This window comes from Odocoileus virginianus, chromosome 16 (genome assembly GCF_023699985.2).
Source record: "Odocoileus virginianus isolate 20LAN1187 ecotype Illinois chromosome 16, Ovbor_1.2, whole genome shotgun sequence".
NCBI classification, from domain to species: Eukaryota; Metazoa; Chordata; class Mammalia; order Artiodactyla; family Cervidae; genus Odocoileus; species Odocoileus virginianus.
This window is the reverse complement of record NC_069689.1, coordinates 12,364,189-12,388,780: the sequence shown is the minus strand read 5'-3', so window position 1 is coordinate 12,388,780 and position 24,592 is coordinate 12,364,189. Positions and strand designations below refer to the sequence as shown.

Sequence of the window (24,592 nt, the reverse complement as noted above, 5' to 3'; positions counted from 1 at the left end):
CCTGCATTGGCAGGTGAATTCCTTACCATGGAGTACCATGGAGCAACTTATTCTTTAAAAACACACACACATGATTGAGACATAATTCACATAGCATACAACTGACCGATTTAAGGCATATCGACAACCTCAGATACACAGGTGACACCACCTTTATGGCAGAAAGTGAAGAACTAAAAAGGCTCTTGAAGAAAGTGGAAGAGGAGAGTGAAAAAGTTGGCTTAAAACTCAACATTCCAAAAACAAAGATCATGGCATTTGGTCCCATCACTTCATGGCAAATAGATGGGGAAACAATGGAAACAGCGAGAGACTTTACTTTGGGGGGCTCCAAAATCACTGCAGATGGTGACTGCAACCATGAAATTAAAAGACACTTCCTCCTGGGAAGAAAACCTATGATCAACCTAGACAGCATATTACAAAGCAGAGATATTACTTTGCCAATAAAGGTTCATTTAGTCAAAGCTATGGTTTTTCCAGTAGTCATGTATGGATGTGAGATTTGGACCATAAAGAAGGCTGAGCACCAAAGAATTGATGCTTTTGAACTGTGGTGTTGGAAAAGATTCTTGAGAGTCACTTGGACTGCAAGGAGATCAAACCAGTCAATCCTAAAGGAAATCAGTCCTGAATATTCTTTGGAAGGACTGGTGCTGAAGCTGAAGCTCCAATACTTTGGCCACCTGATGCAAAGAACTGACTCACTGGAAAAGACCCTGATGCTGGGAAAAATTGAAGAAAGGAGGAGAAGGGGATGACAGAGGATGAGATGGTTGGATGGCATTACCAACTTGATGGATGTGAGTTTGAGCAAGCTCTGGGAGTTGGATAGGGAAGCCTAGTGTGCTGCTGTCCATAGGGTCACAAAGAGTCAGACACAACTGAACTACTGAACTGAAGGCATATAAATCAATGGATTTTAATATATCCACAGATACGCATAATCGTCACTGCAGTTAATTTTAGAAAATTTTCATCACCTCACAAGGAAACCCCATACCATTTAGCTATGGTTTACCCCTTTCTATTCACCCCTTTATTATCCCATCCTCCCCAGTCCTAAGCAACCACTAACCTACTTTTTGTCTCTATAAATTTTCCTATCCTGGGCACTTTCTATAAATGGAATAATTTATACTTTGTGATTCTTTGTGACTGGCTTCTTTTACGGAGCATATTTTCAAGGTCCATCCATGTCATAGCAATTGTTAGTACTTCCTTCCTTTTTGTGGACAAATAGTATTCCATTGTCTGGACAGTCCACATTTTTAAAATCCATTAAACTGTTGATAGACATTTGATTTGTTTCCACCTTTTGGGTATTATGAATAATGATGCAACAAACATCATGTAGATAAACATCTTTGTGCAAGTTTTTATGTGGGCAAATGTTTTCTTCTTCTTGGGCATATATCTAGAAGTAGAATTGCTGGGTCATATGATAACTCTATGTTTAATCATTTGAGGAACTGCCAAATTGTTTTTAAACATGGTTACACCACTTTATACTCCTAACAGTTGTGTATGATGGTTCCAGTCTCTCTCTATCTTCATCACTTACTATTATCGGACTTGTTTTTTTCTACTATTATCTGAGTTTTTTATTTAGCCATCCTAGTGGGTATGATATGATATCTCATTGTAGTTTGATTTGCATTTCCCCAAATATGAATGAAGTTGAGCATCTTTTCAGCTGTTTATTGGCTATTTACATGTTTTATTTGGAGAAAGTTCTGTTCAAGTGATTGGCCCACTTGTAAATTAGATTCTTTGTCTTTTTGAGTTTATGAGATCTTTATATATTCTAGATATAAACCCTTTCTCGGGTAAATGATTTGCTGATATTTTCTCCCATTCTGTAGTAGGCTGTCTCTTTATTAACAATGTCCTTTGAAGCACAAAAATTTTCAATTTTGATGAAGTCCAGTTGAGCTATGCTTTCCCTTGTTGCTCATGCTTTTGCTGTCATATCCAAGAATCCATTGACAAAACTGAGATGGTTAAGATTTACCTATGGAAAGAAGGTTCACGAGGGGGGTGGTATGTGTATGCCTATGGCTGATTTACATTGATGCATGGCAGAAACCAACACAGTATTGTAAAGCGATTATCCTTTAAATTAAAAAAACTCAAATAAATTTGCCTTTGTATTGTAAGAGTTTTATATGCTTTGCTTTGGGTTAGTTTAGTTCACTGTATCACTTTGAGTTTTTTGTATGGTGTAAGGCAAATCTTGGAGAAGGAAATGACAACACACTCCAGTATTCTTGCCTGGAGAATTCCATGGCCCGAGGAGCCTGGGAAGCTAGGGTCCATGGAGCTTCAAGAGTCAGACAGGACTTAGTGACTAAACCACCACCAAGGCGAATCTGACTCTTTTACATGTGACTGTCTCATTGTTCCAACACCACTTGGGAATATTGTCCTTTTCCCCGCTGAATGGTCTTGGAACCTTTGTTAAAAAGTGAGTTCATCATGGATGAAGATGTTGTATATATGTGACATACAACAGAATCCTACTCAGCCATAAAAAAGAATGAAATTTTGCCATTTGCAGGGACATGGATGGACTTGGAGGACACTGTACAGAGTAAAATAAGTCAGACAGAGAAAGACAAATACTGCATGACATCACTTGTATGTGGAATTTTAAAAATACAACAAACTGGTGGATATAACAAAGAGGAAGCAGACTCACACCTGTAGAGAACAAAGTAGTGGTTACAGGAGGGAGAGGGATGAGGGAGATGCAGTATATTGGAGGGGCAGTGGGAGGTAGAAGTAAGCCACAAGGATGTATTATACAACATGGGGAGCAGAGCCAATATTTTACAGTGAGACTAAATGGAGTGTAATCTTTACAACTTGTGAATCATTATATTGTACACCTGTAAATTACATAATACTGTACATCAATTGTACTTCAATTTTTAAAGATTTTTTAAAATAGTTCACCGTAGACAAATGGGTTTGTCTCTAGATTCTCAATTCTATTTCACTGATATGTATGTCTGTCCTTGTGCCCCTTCCACACAGTCTTCATTACACTCTTGCTTTGTACTAAGTTTTGAAATCAGAACTGTGAGTCCTCCAACTTTGTTTCTCGTTTTTTCCACAATTGTTTTAGCCATTCTGGGTCCCTCGCAATTCCATTTGCATTTTAGAAACATCTTGGTAATTTATACAAAGGAATCAACTGGGATTATGATAAGGATTATATTGAATCTATGGATAATTTAGGGCGTATAGCCATCTTTACAATTTTAAGTCTTACAATCTCTGAATACGAGATGCTTTTCCATTTATTTAGACCTTCTTTAATTTCTTTCAATGAAGTTTTGTAGTTTCAGAGTGTAAATTTTGTGCTTTTATTGTTTCTTCCTCAGTATTTTATTCACTTTGATTCACCTCAGTATTTTATTCACTTTGATGAATATGAATAGACTATTTCAAGTATGTTTTTCAAATATTTACAAAAAATAGTTTTGTTCCCGTCGTAAATATGATGGTTTTTCCATTTCCGTTTTTGTTTATTACGAGTCTAAGGAAAAGCTACTTCGTGGTTGCTTATTTATCTAGTATCCAGCCACCTTAGCTTTTGTTTCTGTTGTTGAATTTTCTAGATACATAATTTATAATCTGAAAATAAAGAGTTTTATAACTTCTTTTCACATATTTACGTTGTTTTTGTTCATTTTCTATAACAGTGCATTTAGCCAAGACAGTGTTGAGTAATACTGGTGACTGGTTAGATAGCATCCCTGACTCGGTGGACATGAGTTGGAGTGTTAAACTCCAGGAGGTGGTGAAGGACAGGGAAGCCTGGCATGCTGCAGTCCATGGGGTCACAAAGAGTCAGACATGCCTGAGAGACTGAACAATAGCAAAAACAAAAACAGTGGTGATAAAGGCATCCTCTCTTAGTCCTAATTTTAATGACAGTGGCTTTAAAATTTCCGTTCACTGGTCAATTTGGGTAAAAGGACTTTACATGTTTAACAAGTTTTATTCTCTTCCATCTTACTTAGGAGAGCATAGTAGTTGAAAGTGTGTATTCTGGAGTCAGACAGTGTAGGTCTGAATTGTAAGTTATTTACTAGATGTGCAACCTTAAAGAACTTACTCAAACTCTGTTTCCTCAGCTATAAAGAGGGGATAATAACAGTTCTGACCTTACATGTTTGTTGTAATGATTACATTATTCCTCAGTCTTCTGACTTCCAGGATGGCAAATGAGAAGTCTGATTTTGGTTTAGATTCTCTTAGGAACATTTTTCCTCTGCCTGGAATTTTGAAAGCTTTTTAAAAAAAGGTTTTCCCTAGAATTTAGGAATTTCAACAGACTGATCCTGCCTGAAACTTGGGGGGCACTTTTGATCTGAAAATGTTTGCATTTCCATTGAGAGGGGCAAAAAAAAAAAAGGTAGTGACTTCAGACCAGTATTTGTCACGGTCATTCCTATCATTGAAATATGAGTGCCAAACTTTAGACTTTACTTTGTGGTCAGTGACAATATCAATTGTTGACAACTATTTGGAATATTGGGAACTTCGCTGGTGGGAATCAAAAATTACCAAAACCAAATCACTTAGTTTACATTATGTGATAAAGTTGAGGAAAAGAACACCCCATGACCCAGCGCTTCTAGCCCCAGATATAAACCTGACAGGATTCCAGCCCAGGGGCACCGTGAGACTGACCTTGTTAAAGCGGCACTGTCATGAGAGCAAAGAAAACAAAAGCATCCCTGGAAACCACCCAAATTTCAGCAGCAGAAGAATGAATCCATAAATTGTGGTCCATTCACGGGACAGAATGCTACCCAGTGGTAAGAAAGAATGACCTGCTGTTTGCACCGTGTGGATAGTCTGGGGACATCATGTAAAGGAAAAAAGCAGAGGGTAGAAGGATCCACACAAAATGACCCAATTACCTGAAGATCAAAAACATGCGAAACTAAACAATGTCATGTTTAGGGCCACATGCATGTGGTAAAACAATAAAGAACAGCAGGAGAATGATAAATGGGCAGAAATAAGGCATGTGATTGCTTTGAGGGAAAATGGGCAGGGAACGGGGCCTGAGAGAGTAAATAGGGGGCCTCAAGGTCAATGCACTCTCCTGTTTCTTAAACTGGGTACCCTGGGTACCCCTGGGGTTCCTGGTTGTTACTCCTTATAACTCATGCATTTTCATAAGTGCTTCTTTTTTGAGTCCCGCTATTGAACTCAGCAAGCATTTCATAGAGAATGTGGTTTATGAGGAGCCAGGGGTTTGCCGTGAAAGGGAACAGAGACAGGAGCAGGTGGCTGCAGGGAAATATGGGGTCAGGATGGCGGTGTCCTGGAGGTGTGGGTGGTAGAGGTGGTCACCAGGTACATTGTTTGTAGAGAATTTAAAACATAATAAAACTGACTGAAAGTCGGTCTGCTTTTTATTATCACCATGTGCCTGCAATTCTATGCAATGTCAGTGATAAACAACCCTCTCTGGGGAAAAAAAAAAATCTTCTGCCGATCTGACACATAAACAATGGCTACAGTTACTGTTGAGTTTTAATGATTTTTAAAGTATTTTTATTACTTACCTTTAATAAACATCGAGATCTACATGGAAGTAAATTCCATCGGCACTTGAAACAGACAGACTCAGCTACCCATGGGCTGGTCCAGTGGTCTCCCGGTCCCGACTGCCATGGACAGGACGCTCCGCCCAGACCTCCTGCCTCCAACCCCAGGCTTCCCCCTGGTGCCTGCCCTGGGCAGCCCTCTGCGTGGCACCCATGATGCCCAGACAGGCCTCAATCTGACCTCGTGCTGAAGGCCTTATCCTCAGCTGCCCTTCCTCCCGAAGCAGGCCACCCCATTCCCCCACTTCCTGTCTGCACCACCATCTTCTCCCTGCACCGCCAGGAGAGCTGGCCCCTTCTGCAAAGCTGACCTCAGAGCCTGTCCTCTCGAGGCCGCGGCTGACGGCTCTTAGCTTCTCTTAGCCCCATTCCCTGCTCCACAGGCGGGGGTTCGTTGCCTGGCCCCCTGGTCGCCCTCAACACCTAGCCCCTGGACGCCCCCAGCTGGCCCTCAGTGCGCATTTGAGGAGGGTGAATGGTGTTGGAATCAGTCCTTCCACACCAGGATTCTGGATCCCAGGGAGGGCCCCCCAGCATCCCCTGGAGGGGGCCCCAGTGACCCTACGTGTCCAAGGCCACACACAAGGCCCCGGGACCCCAGACTACAGCTGGCATCGGTGGTCCAGAGAGCCTGTTTATGAGTGCACACTTTCTCGAGGCCATATCACAATGCCAAGAATTAATATTTTTGCTCCCTCTTAATCCCCTCAATAAATCTATAAATTCAACACAATCCCAATCAAAACCTGATCAAGATTTTAATGGGATTTGACAAGCTGATTCTAATATTCAGACAGAAGTGTAAATGTTCAAGAATAGCCAAGACAGCTTTGAAAAAAGAAAGAACAAAGAGGGGAATTTTGTCCGACAAGATGTCAAAGTATATTATAGAGTCATTTTAATAAATATAATGTGATATTAGCACATGAATAGATAAATAGATTCTTGGAACAAAAATAAAAGAATTTGGGATATGAAGAAACGTGGCATTTCAAATCAATGAGGAAAAGATGGATTAGTCAATAATATTAGAACAACTTAAAATGAGATTTTCTCTTCATTCCATTAACAAAAATTAATGAAATAAAGACATATGTTTTTTTAAATCCTGGAAGAAAAATAGAAGAAAAAAACATAAAATGTAGTTATGATCTTGAATAATCTTAAACTAGATTTAAAGAAAAGCAAATTAGTAAATTTCACTATAGGATTTAAGTCCATATGAAGAAAGATAATGTAAGTTAAAAGAGGAATGGCAAATACGGAGAAAAGATTTACATCGTATATAAGAAACTAAGGATAAGTATCCAAAGTGTACCAAGAATTCTTTTTTTTTTTCCCATTTATTTTTATTAGTTGGAAGCTAATTACTTTACAACATTGCAGTGGTTTTTGTCATACTTTGAAATGAATTAGCCATGGATTTACATGTACTCCCCATCCCAGTCCCCCCTCCCACCTCCCTCTCCACCCGATCCCTCTGGGTCTTCCCAGTGCACCAGGCCCGAGCACTTGTCTCATGCATCCAACCTGGGCTGGTGATCTGTTTCACCCTAGATAATATACATGTTTCGATGCTGTTCTCTTGAAACATCCCACCCTCGCCTTCTCCCAGAGTCCACAAGTCTGTTCTATAGCAAGAATTCTTTAATAAGAAAGTAGGAAAAGGTTATGAACGGATAAGATGCAGAGCAGAAATTATAAAGGGTTAAGACGCATGTTAGGACTTCCCTGGTGGTACAAGGGATAGGAATCAGGGTTGCAATCCAGAGGACACCAGTCGATCCCTGATCCGAGAAGATCCCGCATGCAGTGGAGCAACTAAGCCCTCGGGCCACAACTCTGCCCGAGCGCCTACAGCCTGTGCCATGCAACAGGAGAAGCCACCACAGTGAGACGCTGTTGCAGCTAGAGTCTCCCCGGTCCTCCGAGAGCTAGAGGAAAACCCGAGCACAGCAAAGGCCCAGTGCAACCAAAAATACAGTTCACTTTTAAAAGATGCACGTTAGAAATGCTCACCTTATTAGTAAAAGGAGGGAAATGCACATTAATTTCACATTTTCCCCATCAGATTGGCAAATATTTAAATGTGTCAGCATCAAGTGTAGGGAGATCCTCTCATACACGGCTGGTGGCCATTTTGGAGACCAACTTGGCAAGATCTATTAAAATTTCAGGGACTTCCCTGGTGATCCAGTGGCGAGAACTTTGTGTTCCCAATGCAAGGGATCTGGGTTTGATCCTTGGTCAGGGAACTAGATCCCACACATAGCAAATAAGACCCAGTGCAGCCAAATAAATACTTTTTGAAAATTTCTTAGGCAGCCTGCCTGACTTCTTTTCTTCTTCTCTAGTCAGCTGTTAGATAAGGCCGAGCAGGGTAGGTGCCCACACCAGAAACAAGAAGTACACGGCAGCCCAGCATTGGTGTAGGAGACTGAATGGGTCCAAGCGGGCAAGATTTTCCACATTGAGGGCCAATGACGTGGGGAATCAAAGACTCCACAGGGATGAGAGGTGCCCGGGCAGCTGATCACAGGGTATCCAGCCAAAGCAGGGAGAAAAAGGCGAGGACGGTCCCCACACACAAGGGTGATGGTGGGGGCAATGAGAGATTGGTCACCTACTTACGGGGGATTGATCCCATAAGCAATTATTTTGAGGATATGGGAGCCTAGAGTCTCACTGTTGGGAAACAGAGCTACAAACATGGAAAGTAGAACACTCGAATGAACTCAGTGGTGTTGGAATGGAATTAAAGGAATGAATTACATAGAGATAGAGAAATGGGGCAACAAATGAACGTGTAAGCATGTGTGTGTTTAGCTCTGTCCACAGAGAGAGCCTGGAGACTGACATCCCCACGCTAATGAGCACACCTCCTGTCCAGATCTTGGCGGCTAATACCACGCTCCACTAAACAGAAACACGGCATGATCCCGGGCTGGGGCAGAGAAAGAACAAGATACATCTGGAGTATCTGTGACAGAAGGTAAGGAAGTGCTCGAAGAATGATGAGGACCAGAGTCAGCTTGAAAGGCTAACCTGCTGGCCAAATCAGGACCAAAGTGAAGTCACTCCGTCGTGTCCGACTCTTTGTGACCCCATGGGCTGTAGCCTACCAGGCTCCTCTGTCCATGGAATTTTCCAGGCAATGATACTGGAGTGGGTTGCCATTTCTTTCTCCAGGGGATCTTCCCAACCCAGGGATCGAAGCCAGGTCTCTTGTATTGCAGGCAGACTCTTTACCATCTGAGCCACCAGGGAATCCAATAAATCAGGACCAAGTTGAATATCAAAATAAATGATGGTAAAAAAAATTCTGGAGAAGGGGATGACAGAGGATGAGATGGTTGAATGGCATCACAGATTCAATGGACATGAGTTTGAGCAAACTCAGGGAGATAGTGAAGGACAGGGAGGCCTGGCGGGCTGCAATTGATGGGGGTCGCAAAGAGTTGGACACAACTGAGCAGTTGAAAAACAACAGCAAAATATATATAAATAATAACAATGATAGTAATAGAAGAGGAAAGGGCTGTTTGCATATCACACACATAGGGCTTCCCAGGTGGCGCTAGTGGTAAAGAACCCACCTGCCAATGCAGGAGATGTAAAAGACAGTGGGTTTTATCCCTGAGTCCAGAAGATTCCCAGGGGGAGGGCACGGAAACCCACTCCAGTATTCTTGCATGGAGAATCTCATGGACAGAGGAGCCTGGCAGGCTACAGTCCATAGGGTCGCAAAGAGTCAGACACAACTGAAGCAACTTAGCACTCACACACACATACAGGTAACACCCACCCATACACACACATGCACAGGAGATGTGGGCAAATGAGCTAACCCCCAGCCTCAACTTCTCCATCCATAAAATGGGACTGTTATAGCACCTATTTCACTGTGGTGAAAGTAACTCTACAGTTGGCATATCTGGCAGAAATGACCGCAGTCCAAAGAACAAAGTCACCCCGGTAAGCTCTGGGATAAATAGAAATCTTGTCCCACCTCCTATGATGCAGGGAGCAGAACACAGCATCACTTCTGTAGGTTCCTGAGAAGCTGCAGAACCTGAATCTAGACATGAAAAGCCCCAGCTAAGACCATCATGGGAAAGAGCAGACCTGTGCTGTTTGCAAGTGAAAAGGTCGGGACAGGCAAGGACCTCTGCAGATGAAGACGGTTAAAGATGCTGGGCATGTGGGTGGGTAGGGGTGGGCACGCCCAGCTGCTCAGTGCTGTCCGACTCTTTGCAGCCCCTTGGACTATAGCCCACCAGGTTCCTCTGTCTATGGAGTGTTCCAGGCAAGCATACTAGAGTGGATTGCCACCTCCTCCCGCAAGGGATCTTCCTGACCCAGGGATCCAGCCCGAGTCTCTTGCATCTCCTGCATTGGCAGGTGGACTGTTTACCAACAGTGCCACTTGTGTGACAGCTAAACATGAGGCGTGGTCTGGGATCCTTTTGCTATAAAAGACGTTCTGGGACCCCTGGTGAAACTTAGATGGGCTCTGAGCATCAGACAGTTGTAATGCATCAGCATTAATTTCCTGCCTTGGTGGGTATAATGTGATTGGGTGGAAATATCCTTGTTTGCAGGAAATGCACACTGGTTTTTTGCTTTAATTTGTTGCCTTTTTGCAGAGGTGGGGGGTTTCCGTGTGGATGGTGCCTGTGTGGGCATCTTCAAACAGTGTTCGGAAAAAGAAAGGTTTCTACGCCAGCCTTGCTCTACCTGAGCCCATGTGGATGCAGCTGATGCAAGAGTCGTCATTGCCCCATGGGTACCAGCAGGGGGCTGGGTCTGTCTCAATCACCAAGGACGTGCCAGCACGCGGTAGGCACTATATAGATGGTCCTTTTTACAATTTTTAAAATATGGACCGTTTTTAAAGTCTTTATTGAATTTACTACAATTGTTTTTGTTCTTTTTCTATGTTTTGGTGTTTGGGCCACAAGGGGTATGGAATCCTAGCTCCCCGACCAGGGATTGAACCTGCACCCCTGCCTTGGAAGGTGAAATGCTAATCACTGGAGCACCAGGGACGTGCCTACTGATGGTCTTCAAAGGGGGAGTTTTGGGATCACCAAGGCAACCTGCTTATCAGAGAAGGGCTGTGCCTAGGTCTGGGTTCATCTCTCGTTTCCTTAAGGGATAGGCTGGCTTTGTGATTTGGACAAAGTTCTGTAACAACTTCAATTTTCTTGTTAGCAAAATGGAAATAATAATAAAGGAATTGGACTGAACAGTCAGTTGCAGCTAACGGGGAGAGAAGCTGGAGTCCCAGTCTCGGTCAGGGGGTCTGGCGTCCTCACCTGGACCCCTGGATCACACCCCTCCTACCCCTCAGAGTTCTGGTTCATGCTGACTCTTGTTTCCTGGGGCCCTGTGATCGGCCAGCCCTGGAGTTGGATGTCCGTGGACCAGGATACATCGGCCGTGAGCTGCCTTCAGTCTGGTGAGGACCACAGGCACATTGCCGACCACGACACAGTGGGGCAGAGGCCAGGAGACCCCCAGGAAGGAAGGAGAGGCCAGTAGCTACCCTGGATTTGGGGAGCAAAACCACCAGACTCGGCTCATCCGAGGTCATCCCGACACCTACGTAGTGGGGCGTGTGGGGACGAGCCTAAATGACAAATCCCTCCAGCTTCAGTCACAGTCTCTGGCCTGTGCTCAGCGGCCCACATAGAGCATTCACTGTAATCCAGGAAACAGCCAAGTGAAATAAGCACTATTACTGCCCCATTTCATGGATGGAGAAGTGGAGGCAGGGGTTAGTGCACTTGCCCAGGCAGCTATTATGTGAACACAGGCAATCCTATCCTTTCATATCGTTGCCCAGAGCATAGATGGAGGGAGCAGCACATGCACCAGGGAAGTCCTTACTGTAGTGATGTGGTCCCTGGGGCCGGTGGGACGGGGAGGGTAGGGATGATTGTCACTGACCTGCTGGCCATGCCAGCATCCTAGCAACCGAGAAAGCTCTGATGAACACCTCAGTTAGTCCTGGAGGACTTACTTTTTTTTTTTTATTAGAAATGTCACAGGAAGTCCACTCAAATGTTTGAAGTCACCGCCAAGCGTGCACACGTTTGATATTAATTAAAGCGAAAGATGACAGCCTCCAGGAAAAGGAGTAATTTTCTTCTCTTGGAGAAATGACCTTTCAGGAGAGCTTGTTCTCAGTTCTAGCTGGTCATTATCAGAAATTACTGAGTCTTTTCAATAAAGCTGGGGTGACCAGCTGTTTGCAGTGTTCCACCTCCTGGTAAGAGAGGGGGCATCCGTCCTGGGCCGGGGGGGAGTCCCTCACCCTTGGCCAAGCCATGAATGATGTCCTTGGTGAGCAAAGAATGAACTGCGCTTGGAATGCCTACAGCCCCACCCTAGCCTGGGCCCCTGCAGCCCAGGGGGACAAGGTCTCCGCTGCCCAGCGCTGTGGCCTCCTGCTTCCTGTGGTCCCGCCGTCCACCTCATCTCAGGCCTGTGGCCACGGCCACACCCTCACCTTCATCACCCCGCCCAACATCACGTCCAGCTTGCCCCCTCTGCACCCCCTTCCTCCTCTAGCAGCCCCCCTCCGCACCCCCTCCCGAAGCTGTGGGGACACCCCCGCCCTGGCCAAGATGGCCTTTTTGTCCCTTAAACCACAGCCTCCCAGTCCCTTCCCTCCATAGGGAGCTCACTGCAGCTCCTCGTGGGCCACACCACCCGGGAGACCTTCCTCAACCCCCCTTGCTGGGTGAAGGACCTTCCCTTTCCGGCCACCTGCCCACCTGCTTTCTTTGCTTTTAGGTCCTTGCCAGCCTCTGGCGCCATCTTAGCTGTGTCCTGGCGTGTTATAGGATTCTCCCTCCAGAACAGCAGCCCCCCAGGAGTTCCAGGCCCTCCCCTCCCTTCCTGAAAGGGGACCCATGTGGCCCAGGAGCCCCGAGAGCCAGGAACCGAACTTGGCCGGAGCCTAGGTCCTATGTTCCTCTCCCGGCTCTTCTCTCTGACCTGGTTTCCTCATCCACGAGACGGACAAGCCCCTATCTCGGGCCACGGGAACGGTCAGATGGGATTGCAAGTCACCCCTGGATGGGAGGGTGTGAAGGTGGCCCACCCGTTTGCCCCATACTGAGCAGCTCATTGAAAGCCAAGAAAGGCCCAGTTGATGCCCACTTCATGCCTATGGGCCTGTTTATTTCTTGGAACATCCACGCGCCTGTCCCATTGTTGGAGGTGCCTTCACTGGTCCTCAAGGTACACGGGCACACCATCCATCACAGTCCCTCGGACGCACTTAGACTAATAAAGGCTGAGCCTCTTTACTGTGATGGAGGCGAAGCTGCTTCCGGGTTTCTTCTTGCAAGACAAATAGCTGGTGGAAAAGTAATACCGCATAATAGAATATAGTCAAGGAAGGGAGTGTTTTAATATAGCTGGATGCAGCGTGTGGGTGGTGAAAAATAGCCTAGTTTGTTTTTAAATAAGAGAAAAGAGAGGTGAGATGCTTCGTCCCCACAGGAGAGTCTCCAAGGCCCACAGAGGAAACGCACAGCCCCGGGAGGCGTGCCGCAAGCTGGTCACCGAGTGGTGGGAAGGGGCAGGACCAGAGTCCCGAAGCTGAATGCAAGTCGCAGCGTCCTCTCCCGGCAGGTGCGAGGGAGTCCGTTTGGCCTCTGAGGCCTCAGTTTTCCTCCTCTAGAAAACGGGGGTGATCCACCTTCTTCCCAAGTGTCAAAGATCCATTACCATCCTTCAAGGCCTCGGGGATGGAGGGACCCTGGTAATTTGGTGGAGAAAGAAGGGATGTCGAGTCTCAAGGACTCTGGGAGGTACTGAGGTCCATTATATTAATATTATCTTTATGTCTCCCTGGGTAAAGAAATGAATGTTCTGACGGCGGGCGCTGGGTTACATGTGGCCCAGGGTTTAGAAAAAGGCACGTGTGGAGGCTGAGTGAGATGGTTGGATGGCATCACCGATTCAATGGACATGAGTTTGAGTAAACTCCGGAGCTGGTGATGGACAGGGAGGCCTGGCATGCTGCAGTCCATGGGGTCGCAAAGAGTTGGACACGACTGAGTGACTGAACTGAAGGTTGAATTTGAGGAGCCTTTGACATTGAGGAGGTCACACTTTAGTGGTGAAGGTGGACATAGAAAGAAATCATTAAAGCCCCTCGGAGTCTTCCCAGGTGGCACTAGTGGTGAAGAGCCCGCCTGCCAAGGCAGGAGACGTAAGAGACTCAGGTTGGATCCCTGCGTCAGGAAGACCCCCCTGGAGGAGGGCATGGCAGCCCACTCCAGTATTCTTGCCCGGAGAATCCCACGGACAGAGGAGCCTGGCGGGCTACAGTCCACGGGGTCACAGAGAGTCGGACACGACTGAGTGACTCAGCGCGCAATCGGCACGCACACAGGAGACCACGGGGAGAGGCAGCAGGAAGGGTTTCCCGATTTTGTGGAGGTGCCATTGGAGCAACGTCCTGCAGGAAAAGGGTCTCTGTCTTTGTTGCAAGAAGCTTTCTTGGTCATTTGAGGCCAGAAGGCCCCTCCTAAGCTGCCAGAGGCTTTGAGGCCAGGGCAGTGGACTCAGCAGGCGGCCCTGGTCAGCCTCCCCCTGGCTCTGCCCGTGGGGTGGGTGAGGGGTGGGGGGCGTCACAGGCCTCTCTGGGTCCAGCTCCTTTCTGGACAAAGGTGGTCATCACAGCTCGTCGTGTCGTCGGGGGAGGGCTGCAGCCGGGCTGCCCAGGTCCCAGTGCGCACGCACACTCACACACACTCACACTCACACACACTCACACTCACATCTGCAGGGTCATGCATGCAGGCACACTCATGCACTACCTTCGCTGGGCCTCAGCCTCCTAGGTCATCAAACCAGGTGGCCTCGGAGCCTCGAAGGGGAGTGATTGACTCACAGGGAGCGCCCAACGCATGCGGCTGCACTTGGCATCCCTCCCGTTATCTCTTCCGTCTCTGCCAGTCCCTGGGTGGGGGGACTCAGATGGCCTCAGAGGCAAACCATAATCCAGGTCCCGTGCAGCACCCACGTCCTGATGTCAGGGTGGGGGCAGGCTTGCTCCCCACTCCGGGCGAGGGCTCATGTCCATGGGGTGGGGGATGGCACAGGTGGGCGGCAGACAAGGAGAGCTAGGAAAGGAGGGGGCTTTCAAGCAGGCGATGACAGGAAGGGCCTTCCAGAGGGTTCCAGGCCCAGGGGAGAGGGGCCCAGGCCCTAGAGGAAGCATCGGTGAGATGGCGCCATGACCCGCCCTCCCTGGCTGGCTGGGAATGGTGGGCTCGCACCCAAAAGCCCACCAGACAGGTAAGTGCTCCATGCATGCGACCCTCTCCCCTAGAGATGAGCTCCAGCATGTGTTGCTATTGGCTGAGTTTTTCAATTGCCTGGAAAACCCTGTCCTTTTTCCTCTGTGTGGGCTACCAGTCTCTCAGCATTTCATTTCAAAAACAAAAAAGCACCACTTGGACCCTTATGTGCTGCCACAGATTTGTCTGCGGTTCTTGCTGTACTTTTTTAAAAGAAATTAAAAAAAAAATTTTTGTGTGCAGCCTGGCAGCTCGATTTCCTCGCAGCCCCGAGAACGCAGCAGCTGCCCCTGGGCACGGTCCTTAGAGCTTCCTGAGGGCTCTCTCATGGAGACCCTGTCCACGCGGGCAGGCCTGGGACCCCGGTACATAGCGGGAAGTGACAGGCTGCGGTTCAGGCCCAGGCAGTCACAGCCAGGACACAGGGTCTTGCTCTGTATTTTTGAACTGAATCCAGACTCACAGAAAAGCTATAAAAACAGTGCAAAGTTTCCGTGTATCTGCCACCCAGCTTGACCTCAAGTTCATGTCTTGCATGACCAGAGTGTAGCGAGCAAATGCAGGCAATGAACACGGCTACTGATTAAACTCAGACCTTTCTCAGATGTTAACAGGTTCCAGCGTCCCACCCAGGATCCCACACCCCTTCATTTTCCTGGCTCCTTCATCCTCTCCAGTCTGTTAACAGTTCCTCCGTCTTCCCTCGTCGTTCACGGTCCTGGCACGTCCGTAGAGTATCGACAAGCTATTTTGTAAAAGGTCCCTCAATCTGGGTCTGCGTGATTGTTTTGTCAGGATTGGATTGAGGTTTTCCATTTCTGGCAAGAATCCCACGGAGGTGATGCTGTGTCCTGCTCGCTGCCTCATATCAGGAGTTCATGGTGTCTGTGTCTCGTCACTGGTGATGTTGACCTTGGTCACTTGTTTAAGGTGCTGTCTGCCAGGCCTCTCCACTGTCCAGCTCTGATCTTTCCTTTCTAATCAATACATGTCTTGAGGAAGGTACTTTGAGGCCACGCAACTTTTGTTTCTTCCTGAACGTTCACGCATTAATTTTAGCATCCATTGGTAGATCTCGTCCACCACAATTAATAGCGTGATGTTTGCTAGATGCTCACTTTCGGTTTTCTTCTTTTCTTTTATGTTAATAAATAGGAATTTGACTGTAAGGAAGAACTTGCCCTTTTCTCCATTTATTTATTGAATTGATTGTTTATATCAGTATGGACTCATGGGCAGATGTTGTAATCTATGTATTATGACCCAATACTACCATTATTTATTTTGCTGTATAAACTGTTCCATCATTTTTATCACTTCCTAACGTCCTGATACCACAAAATGGCCAATCCAAGCTCATCTTGTATTTTCCCTGCTCCAGTCCTAAGGCCAATTCTCCCAGGAATCTTTATTGGAGGGTGGTGCTTAGAGACCAAGATTAGGCACTAGGGGTGCTCACTGTTCCTGGGACGTCACTGCTTCCAGGCCCACTCCGTGGACAGAGCTGGGAAACCTGTGTGTTCTACATGTGCTAAGCACATGCACGCACATCCATGATCCTGGTCTCCCTGTCTCATCACACACAGTAAAAACCATGAGTTCATACAAATCACAGGAATCATTTTAGCTTTCCTCTTCTCCTCCTTTGTAACTTCTTTCTCCAACAGTGAGAAAACCAGCTCTTGTAATCTGCAATATGATTATTAGTTCAGTTCTCGTGGCCGTAGAGAGGAGTTTCAGGATTGCCTGCTGACCCATTCCCCTTCGAGAGACTCATTTCCTGACTGGATCTGTGTGCAGCTCTTTCCCCTGTGACCTTACAGCATCCAGTGAAGACACTGATTTCCAAAGTTACTTAGGTTCGTTCCTTCCCCATACCCTACAGGGTAAGTGTGCTATTCATGTGCAATGTGTCTTGGTTAATTGTTGGTGGGGGTTATTCCATTTGGGGCTACTCTCATATCTCGGTTTGTTTGATTTGGGGGGCAATGTAAAGGACATGTGAAAGTCTGGGAAACATTGCAGAGGTCCTGACTCAGAGCCTGGCCACCCTGCCCTGCTCCCTGCCACCTGGTTCCATTCCCCACTCATGGGAGCAGTCAGGAAAATGGGAGAAAAGCATGAACAGACAATTCACAAAGCCCTGAAACATCAAACAGTGTCCAAACTCATTCATCGTGGAGAAATGCAATTTAAAGCAATACCTATGGACAATTTTCTCCCTATTAGACTAACAAAAATTAAAATACAACATATTCTGTTGGTGAACTGTGGGAAACAGGTGCTCTCATGCACTTCTGCATTTGCATTCATGCAAATTAGTACTTCCCTTGCAGGAAAATGTGGCAATACCCAACAGAGCTATGTATGCACTTACCTGTCAGCGCAGCAATCCCACTTCTCGGAATCTGTCCTGAAGACACACCCGCAACATGTGAAATAGATGCACACAAAATCATTCATTGTAATGTTGTTTGTTATTGTAAAATACTGGAAACTGCATAGAAGTTTATGAATAAGAGAGGGGTTGAGTCAACTCTGGTACCTCCACACAGTAGAGGAGGACGGTCTTCGTGAGCTGACCTGGAGTGATTTCCAGGATAGGCAGTGAAGTGAAAAACGCAAAGTGCAAGAGAGTTTCTATAGCACATTGCCCTTCGTGGGAGAAGGAAGGCAGTCTAATACACTCATTTATGCAAAGGAAATACAGGAATAAAAACAGACACTGACGAGATGAATTACATACAGGCAGTGAGGAACTAAAAATGGAACTGCCATATGACCTAACAATCCCACTTCTGGGCATGTACCCAGAGAAAACCATCATTCGAAAAGATACAGGTGCCCCGTGTTCATTGCAGCACTGTTTACAATAGCCAAGACGTGGAGACAACCTAAATGTCCATCAGCAGAGGGATGGATAAAGAAAATGTGTTACATATATGCAATAGAGTGTTGCTCAGCCGTAAAAATGAATGAAACACCACCACTTGCAGCAACATGGATGGACCTAGAGATTATCAAACTAAGGGAAGTATGCCAGACAGAGACAAATGTCATAGGATATCATTCATTCATACATGGAATCTAATTTTTAACAAATAATACAAATGAACTTATTTACACAACAGACTTATAAGTATCAAAAGCCAACCAATAGCTACCAAAGGAGACACACCACGGGGAGGGATAGATCAGGAGTCTGGGGTTAACACACACACGCCGCTACATACAGAGAAGGCAGTGGTGGCCCACTCCAGTGCTCTTGCCTGGAGAATCCCAGGGATGGAGGAACCTGGTAGGCTGCAGTCCATGGGGTCGCGAAGAGTCAGACACGACTGAGCGACTTCACCTTCACTTTTCACTTTCATGCATTGGAGAAGGGCATGGCAACCCACTCCAGTGTTCTTGCCTGGAGAATCCCAGGGACGGGGGAGCCTGGTGGGCTGCCGTCTATGGGGTCGCACAGAGTCGGGCACGACTGAAGTGACTTAGCAGTAGCAGCAGCAAACACTATATATAAAATAGATAACCAACAAGGACCTACTGTATAGCACAGGAACGCTGCTCAATATTCTATGATAACTTACATGAGAAAGAAATCTGAAAAATAATGAATAAATATATATGTATCACTGATTTACTTTGCTGTATACCAGAAACTAACACAGCATTGTAAATCAACTATGTGGTGGTGTTCAGTTGCTAAGTCACATCTGACTCTTTGCGAGCCCATGGACTGCAGCACACCAGGTTTTCCTGTCCTTCACTACCTCCCAGCATTTGCGCAAACTCATGTCTGTTGAGTCAGTGATGCCATCTAACCATCTCATCCTCTGTCGTCCCCTTCTCCCCCTGCCCTCAATCTTTCCCAGCATCAGGGTCTTTTTCACTGAGTGGGCTTTTGGCATTAAGTGGCCAAAGTACTGGAGCTTCAGCTTCAGCATCAATCCTTCCAATGAATATTCAGGGTTGATTTCCTTTAGGATTGACTGGTTTGATCTCAATGATAATCCGATAAAAATTTCTTTTCAATTATGTAGCCAGTCAAATCTATGCATCTGGGTTTTCAGGGAAAGTTAGAGAGTCTTCAGCTACCCCTGCGTGCAGTCCTTTAAAGTGGGGAGTGGGGAGAGCGGGGAGGAACAGGCGTGGGGAGGCGGAGAGCTCCGCTGGAAATAGGAGACAGGCCAGCTCAGTGTGGAGCTTGAAGGGACTCCAAAGGGACTCACTTACACAGGTAGTTCCCCAAACACTTCAGATTCGGGTAGGTTTGCTGAAATTGAGCCGAAATCCCATGCTTCGTGAGGACGTTTATTCATTTCACGGCGAGAGCAGAGTCAAGGGCAGAGTCCTGTGCCTCTGGAGCATGGGGTGGGGGGGGAGGAGGGGACCACCTGAGCGAGGAGAGTCAGGGCTGGTGTTCCACCAGCGGGTTCTTTAGCTGCTAATCTGAGGTCCAGGTGGGGAAACTGGAGGTCTGTTAAGTAACCCAATCACGTGGTGGAAGGGCTGGACTGAATCCACCTTCCTCCAGGGCTGTGCTGAGGTGCAGCGGGGGCTTGTTTGTCCCCCAGGAGACCCGCACCCCATCCCCAGGGCAGTTTCGGCTAATGGCATCTGCAGGCCCCAGGCTGTGGTCCTGGGCTCGCCTCTCCCTCACAGGCGCCTCCCACCCACCTGCCTTTCTTCTGAACCTTCCGGCCGGACCTCTCCGCCTGCCCTGGAGTTTATGCTGCAGATGCCCCGGCGGCTCCCTCCTCTGGCCTGCACCCCCAGGCGCCGTGTAGAGCGCCATGGGGATCTGTCTACACTTCAGGGAGCCCCTCCCCAAAGGAGAAAAGCCCCATTTCTTCTACCAGGTTGGTGGGGGGGTCATGGGCGGCTCTGTAACCAGCCTCCAGCCATCTCAGGGACGCCTCCTTTATCTCGGCCCCATCCCTGGCTCCAACCTGCCAGCGCAGAACAGCCAGGCACCAGCTGCCTCCCTGTCCACTGGGGACAGCACTGCTGGCTGCTGGGGCCAGGCTCCCATCCACCTCCCCTGAGCGCCCTGCATCCCTCTGACGTGCCCAGACCAACCCTGATTCCATCCAGTTCAGGGGTCTGCTCCCCTGGTGGGCTTCCCTGGTGGCTCAGCTGGTAAAGCATCCGCCTGCAAGGCGGGAGACCCAGGTTCAATCCCTGGGTTGGGAAGAGCCCCTGGAGAAGGGAAAGGCTACCCACTCCAGTATTCTAGCCTGGAGAATTCCATAGACTGTATTGTCCATGGGGTCACAAAGAGTTGGACATGACTAAGCAACCTTCACTTTCATTTTTCCCCTGTAGGTACTGGGCAGACTGTAGATGCAATAAAATGTCTGAAACAAGCTATTGTGGGCAAGGAGGAGGAAAGACGGGGCGGAAAGAGGGGGTTGGAGCCAGAGAGGGAAGAGGGGCAGGAGGAGTGGGGAGGTGGGAGAGGACTGGGCCGGGTCCCTCATGGCCCAGAAGGTCAACAGGAAGCCAGCGCAGGCCAGAGTCATCTTCGCTACAGTTCCACGGCTAAGACACCATGGCGTCTTTTAACCGGGCCCCACGAAGGACCCAGAGCATCAGGTGCACTCAGATTTAACGCAGGTTCGCAGCCTGCAGGGATATTTCGGGATCGGCAGATGCTGCTCTGCGCTCCTGCGTTTCCCTTCCGCACCCTCTGAGCGGCAGGTGTCCCTGAGGACAGGCTGCTCCCAGGAATTCTGTAAAGCCAGTTGTGTCTTTGCCTGCAGACCACAGTTCTTCAAGAGAGTGACCTTTCCTTCCTGAAAGTGTGAGGTCACCCTGTGAGCTCCTATCCGTCCATCTGTCCCCTCTGCCTGCAGGCAGAATGTTGTGGAATTGTTGGGAATAAAGCATTCTAGTGAAAGTCACCGTTCTAACCATTTTCCAAATTATATTTTGTAAAAGACTGCTTCTTGTTTTCTTTTCTTTTTTTTGGCTGTTTACAGTTTCAGTTTTAGCTCACCTCTTGCTGAGCTGAATGGCTTGCGCTTTGTTCTTCTAGGGCATTTTTTGGGCACCTACTCTGTGAAAGGAGCAGTGGGCACACGGGGCTGTAAATGGGGTGTCGGGGATCGACTGCAAAGTCAAATCTCGCGGCGGGAGTGCTGCAGGGGGCATGCAGGGAGGACCTCAGTCACAGCTTAAGGGTCCAGAAGCTGGATAGCAGGGGTGGGGGAAATCCAGGGCCATAGGGCACCTGTGGACAAGGCAGGGTCCTGGCTCCATGCACATCATCAGTACTTTTTGGATAAATAGGTGTAACTGTAGGTCTTAAATGGTCCTTAATGTTGAGCATCTCCGTGCTGAGAAGCGTTTATTTGCACAATATAACGGCAGCACCAGCAAGCCCCAGACACCCAACACCAGCAAAAGCCCACCTCTAGAAGAAAGTTCTTGGCTGGGTGCGGGAAGGTACCTGCTCCCCGGGCGGTGGAATGCAAGGGCTCGGCGCCGTTTTCCGTTGGGCGGGTTGTCCCGGCGGGCACGGCCACCAGGGGGCGCGAGCGGAGCAGGGGAAGGGAGATGGCCCGGGTCGGTGACCCAGGGCGGAGGGAGGGCGTGGGTTGGGTTGGGTTGAGAGTGGACAGGGAGGCTTGGTTTGTCTTCTGTTCCGGGGCGGAGGAGGTCTTGAGGTCGTTTCTCCGCTGTTTCCCGTGCCGGGAAGAGATGACAGAATTCCATCCCTCGTGGACACGGCTCTGGGGGCTGCCCGCGGCGGCGGTGTGGGGGAAGGGCAAGCAGGATGCCCATCGCTCAGCTTCACCCTTGGCCTCCGGTCGCCGGAGACCTAGCTGCCTGATGGCTGTTTGCTCGTCTGCCCGTGGGTCATTTCAGGGATTCAGGGTGACACTTTCCCTTAACACACGTTGTACTTCGTTGCCAGTTTGCAGAAATTACTTACTTCAAAATGTGCAGATTGGAGACTTGATGCCTGAAATCTACATAATTTGAATGACTAGAATCCTGAGGTGAGTGAACAAGCTCCTATACTCATATTATCCTACTAACAGCACACAGTATTTGGGCTTAATTTTTCTATTTCCTCGGCTTGTAATCTACTTTCCTTCCCATCAGATACACAGCAATTCTGTTCTTCCGGGATCAGCTGTTTTATAATCATCACCCTGACAGCCGAACTACATCCCTGTATTCATTTAATAACTATTTATCATCCTCTATCTTCCCATTTTCAGAAAGAAATAAGTGCTCCAGAAATTGGAAAAAAAATTGAAATTTGACCTTTATTAACTGGGTTAATTGTCAAAATCTCTGCTTGTAAAAAAAAATTAATGACCAAAAAGTGTAACTTTTAGAGTTTCAAAGATTAGGTTCATGTCCAAGGAAATATAAACTCTGACCTTTTTGACACATGTCATAAGTAACATCTATCCTAGTAAATTGCTGCTGTGAGCAATTATAACATTTTTCCTGTATCCAATTATGCAATTTAATTGCCGCTGGAAATTCTGGCTTCCTTAAGAGATAGCCTGAAGAATTTTTTGATACCTACAGGAGTCATTTTATATTTGTTCCAGGGGAGTATATTTGTTCATTTGGATTTCTAAGAGATTGAGATGTCCTGGACAAAGCCTAGCCGCTTTGGCCAAAGGCAGCTTGATCAGTAAACAACAAAACTTGTCACAGGAATGACGGGGAAACAGCAGACAAGATTCTATGCCCAGATGCAGTCTGTCACTGAGGCTGGATCCTCTCATTTCCTTGTTAATTGTTTGTTTGAGATGGACTGAAGTAGGTGCAACTTAGTCAAACTCCATGGGATTAACAGGTTTTTTTTTTCTATTTTTTTAAACCTTTTATTTTAAATTGGAGGATAGCCAATTAGCAATTTTGTGATAGTTTAAGGTAGACAGCAAAGGGACTCCACCATCCTTATGCATGTATCCATTCTTCCCCAAACTCCCCTCCCATCCAGTCCATCACATTGAGACAGAGCTCCCCATACTATACAGTGGGTCCTTGTTGGTTATCCATTTTAACTATAGCAGCGTGTATATGTCTGTCCCAAACTCCCTAACTATCCTTCCCCACGGTTTCCCTCCTGGGAACCCTAAGTTCAAGTTCATTCTCTAAGTCCGTGAGTCTGTTTCTGTTTCGTAAATAAATCCATTTGTGTCATTTCTTTTCATTCCACATAGAAGGGATGTCATATGATGTTTCTTTCTCTGTCTGACTTTACTCAGTATGACATCTCTAGGTCTATCCGTGTTGCTCATTCTTCATCGGCTGAGGAATACTTCGCTGTGAGTATGGACCGCATCTTCTTTATCCATTCCTCTGTTGATGGACATTGAGGTTGTGTTCATGGCTACTGTAAACAGTGAGCAGGTGGTCTTTTAGATGCTATCATTCGAGGAGGGGTGTTTGCAGACTAATTTGAGGAAGCGGGGCTAATGCCCTGCGTTCACACTCTCACACACCGGTCTCGTAACAGGTTCTGTTGTTTCTGTTTCAGCAAAGGAAACAAGGATTTCAAAACTGCTATTAATCGAGTCACCCCAGAGCTATGATGCTGGGGTACCCTCTTATCATTCCATCCTCATCGGAAAATCCCACAATGTTAGAAAGCCTGGAAGTGTAGTATCTAATAAACAGGAAGAAGATTCTAGTTCCCTGAGGCATGTGTTCAAAGCACTTAAGTAAAGTTGTGAAAAGAAATCAGACTTAAACTCTCTACTGCTTGGTAATAGAAATGAACCTTTGGGGTGGAGGAGAGAGAAGGAATAAAATTCAGGCTAAGAGAGAACTAAGGTAATCTACCATTTTGTAGATTAAAAGCCCTGGCCAGTCTCTTATGTTAGGAACAGGAAAAAAAAAAAAAAGGAATGTACCTGAAGACCTGGTTTGGGGGTGACTTCCCCTGGAAGGCCCCCCGCACCCTCCAGACATGGGCAGGGGGCTGGGCCTGCTCCTCCTGGAGTTCCGTGTGGACGAGGGGCCCGGGGCCTGCACTCTTTGTCCCCCTAGCCCCGATCAGGCGCCACAACTGTGGGCAAATCTACGGGTATCACCGAGGGAAAGTCCCTCAGTCGTGTCTGACTCTTTGCGACCCCATGGGCTACAGTCCATGGAGTTCCCCAGGTCAGAACACTGGAGTGGGTTGCCATTCCCTTCTCCAGGGCGTCTTCCCAACCCAGGGATTGAACCGGGGTCTCCTGCCTTGCAGGCGGATTCTTTACCAGCTGAGCTATGGGTGTCACTGAATCAAAGCTTACAGGAAGAGAAAGTAGGATGAGACCCTGTGGCCACTGGTGGCACCTGGACCTATGTTTTGTCACCTGGGAAACGGGACTCCTGCCCTGCCCTGCCCGGGCCCCCCGGGTGCCATGGGAGGGAGCAGCAGGCCGGGGCCGCCTGGGTCCCCGTGGAGAAGAACCCGCACCTGGAAGGCTGTCCGAGCTCCGAGAAGACAGACCTGGAAAACGGCTGGTCCCGCGGGGACCCTGCTCTGCCTGGCTGGACTGCCCCCACTCACGTTGCAGGGCTGAGCAGGTACCTGGAGGAGACGGCCACTTGAACCCACAAGGACAAGCGGGAAGGTCGAGCTCTCCTGGCGCGCTGAGGACTGACCCAGGAGTC

At 47.6% G+C, this 24,592-nt stretch overlaps 1 long non-coding RNA gene and 1 other non-coding gene across 2 annotated transcripts; one reads left to right on the top strand and one right to left on the bottom strand.

Moving 5' to 3' along the window:
• Positions 1-12,787: 12,787 nt before the first annotated feature.
• Positions 12,788-17,385, bottom strand: LOC139038608 (uncharacterized). The gene is made up of 2 exons (XR_011491629.1): positions 17,334-17,385; positions 12,788-13,002 (listed from the first exon to the last, which is right to left on the bottom strand). It is a non-coding gene; the product is annotated as an uncharacterized lncRNA (long non-coding RNA).
• A 2,695-nt stretch (positions 17,386-20,080) lies between these two features.
• TRNAC-GCA (transfer RNA cysteine (anticodon GCA)) lies at positions 20,081-20,152 on the top strand. The gene has a single exon. It is a non-coding gene; the product is annotated as a tRNA-Cys (tRNA).
• Positions 20,153-24,592: the final 4,440 nt, after the last annotated feature.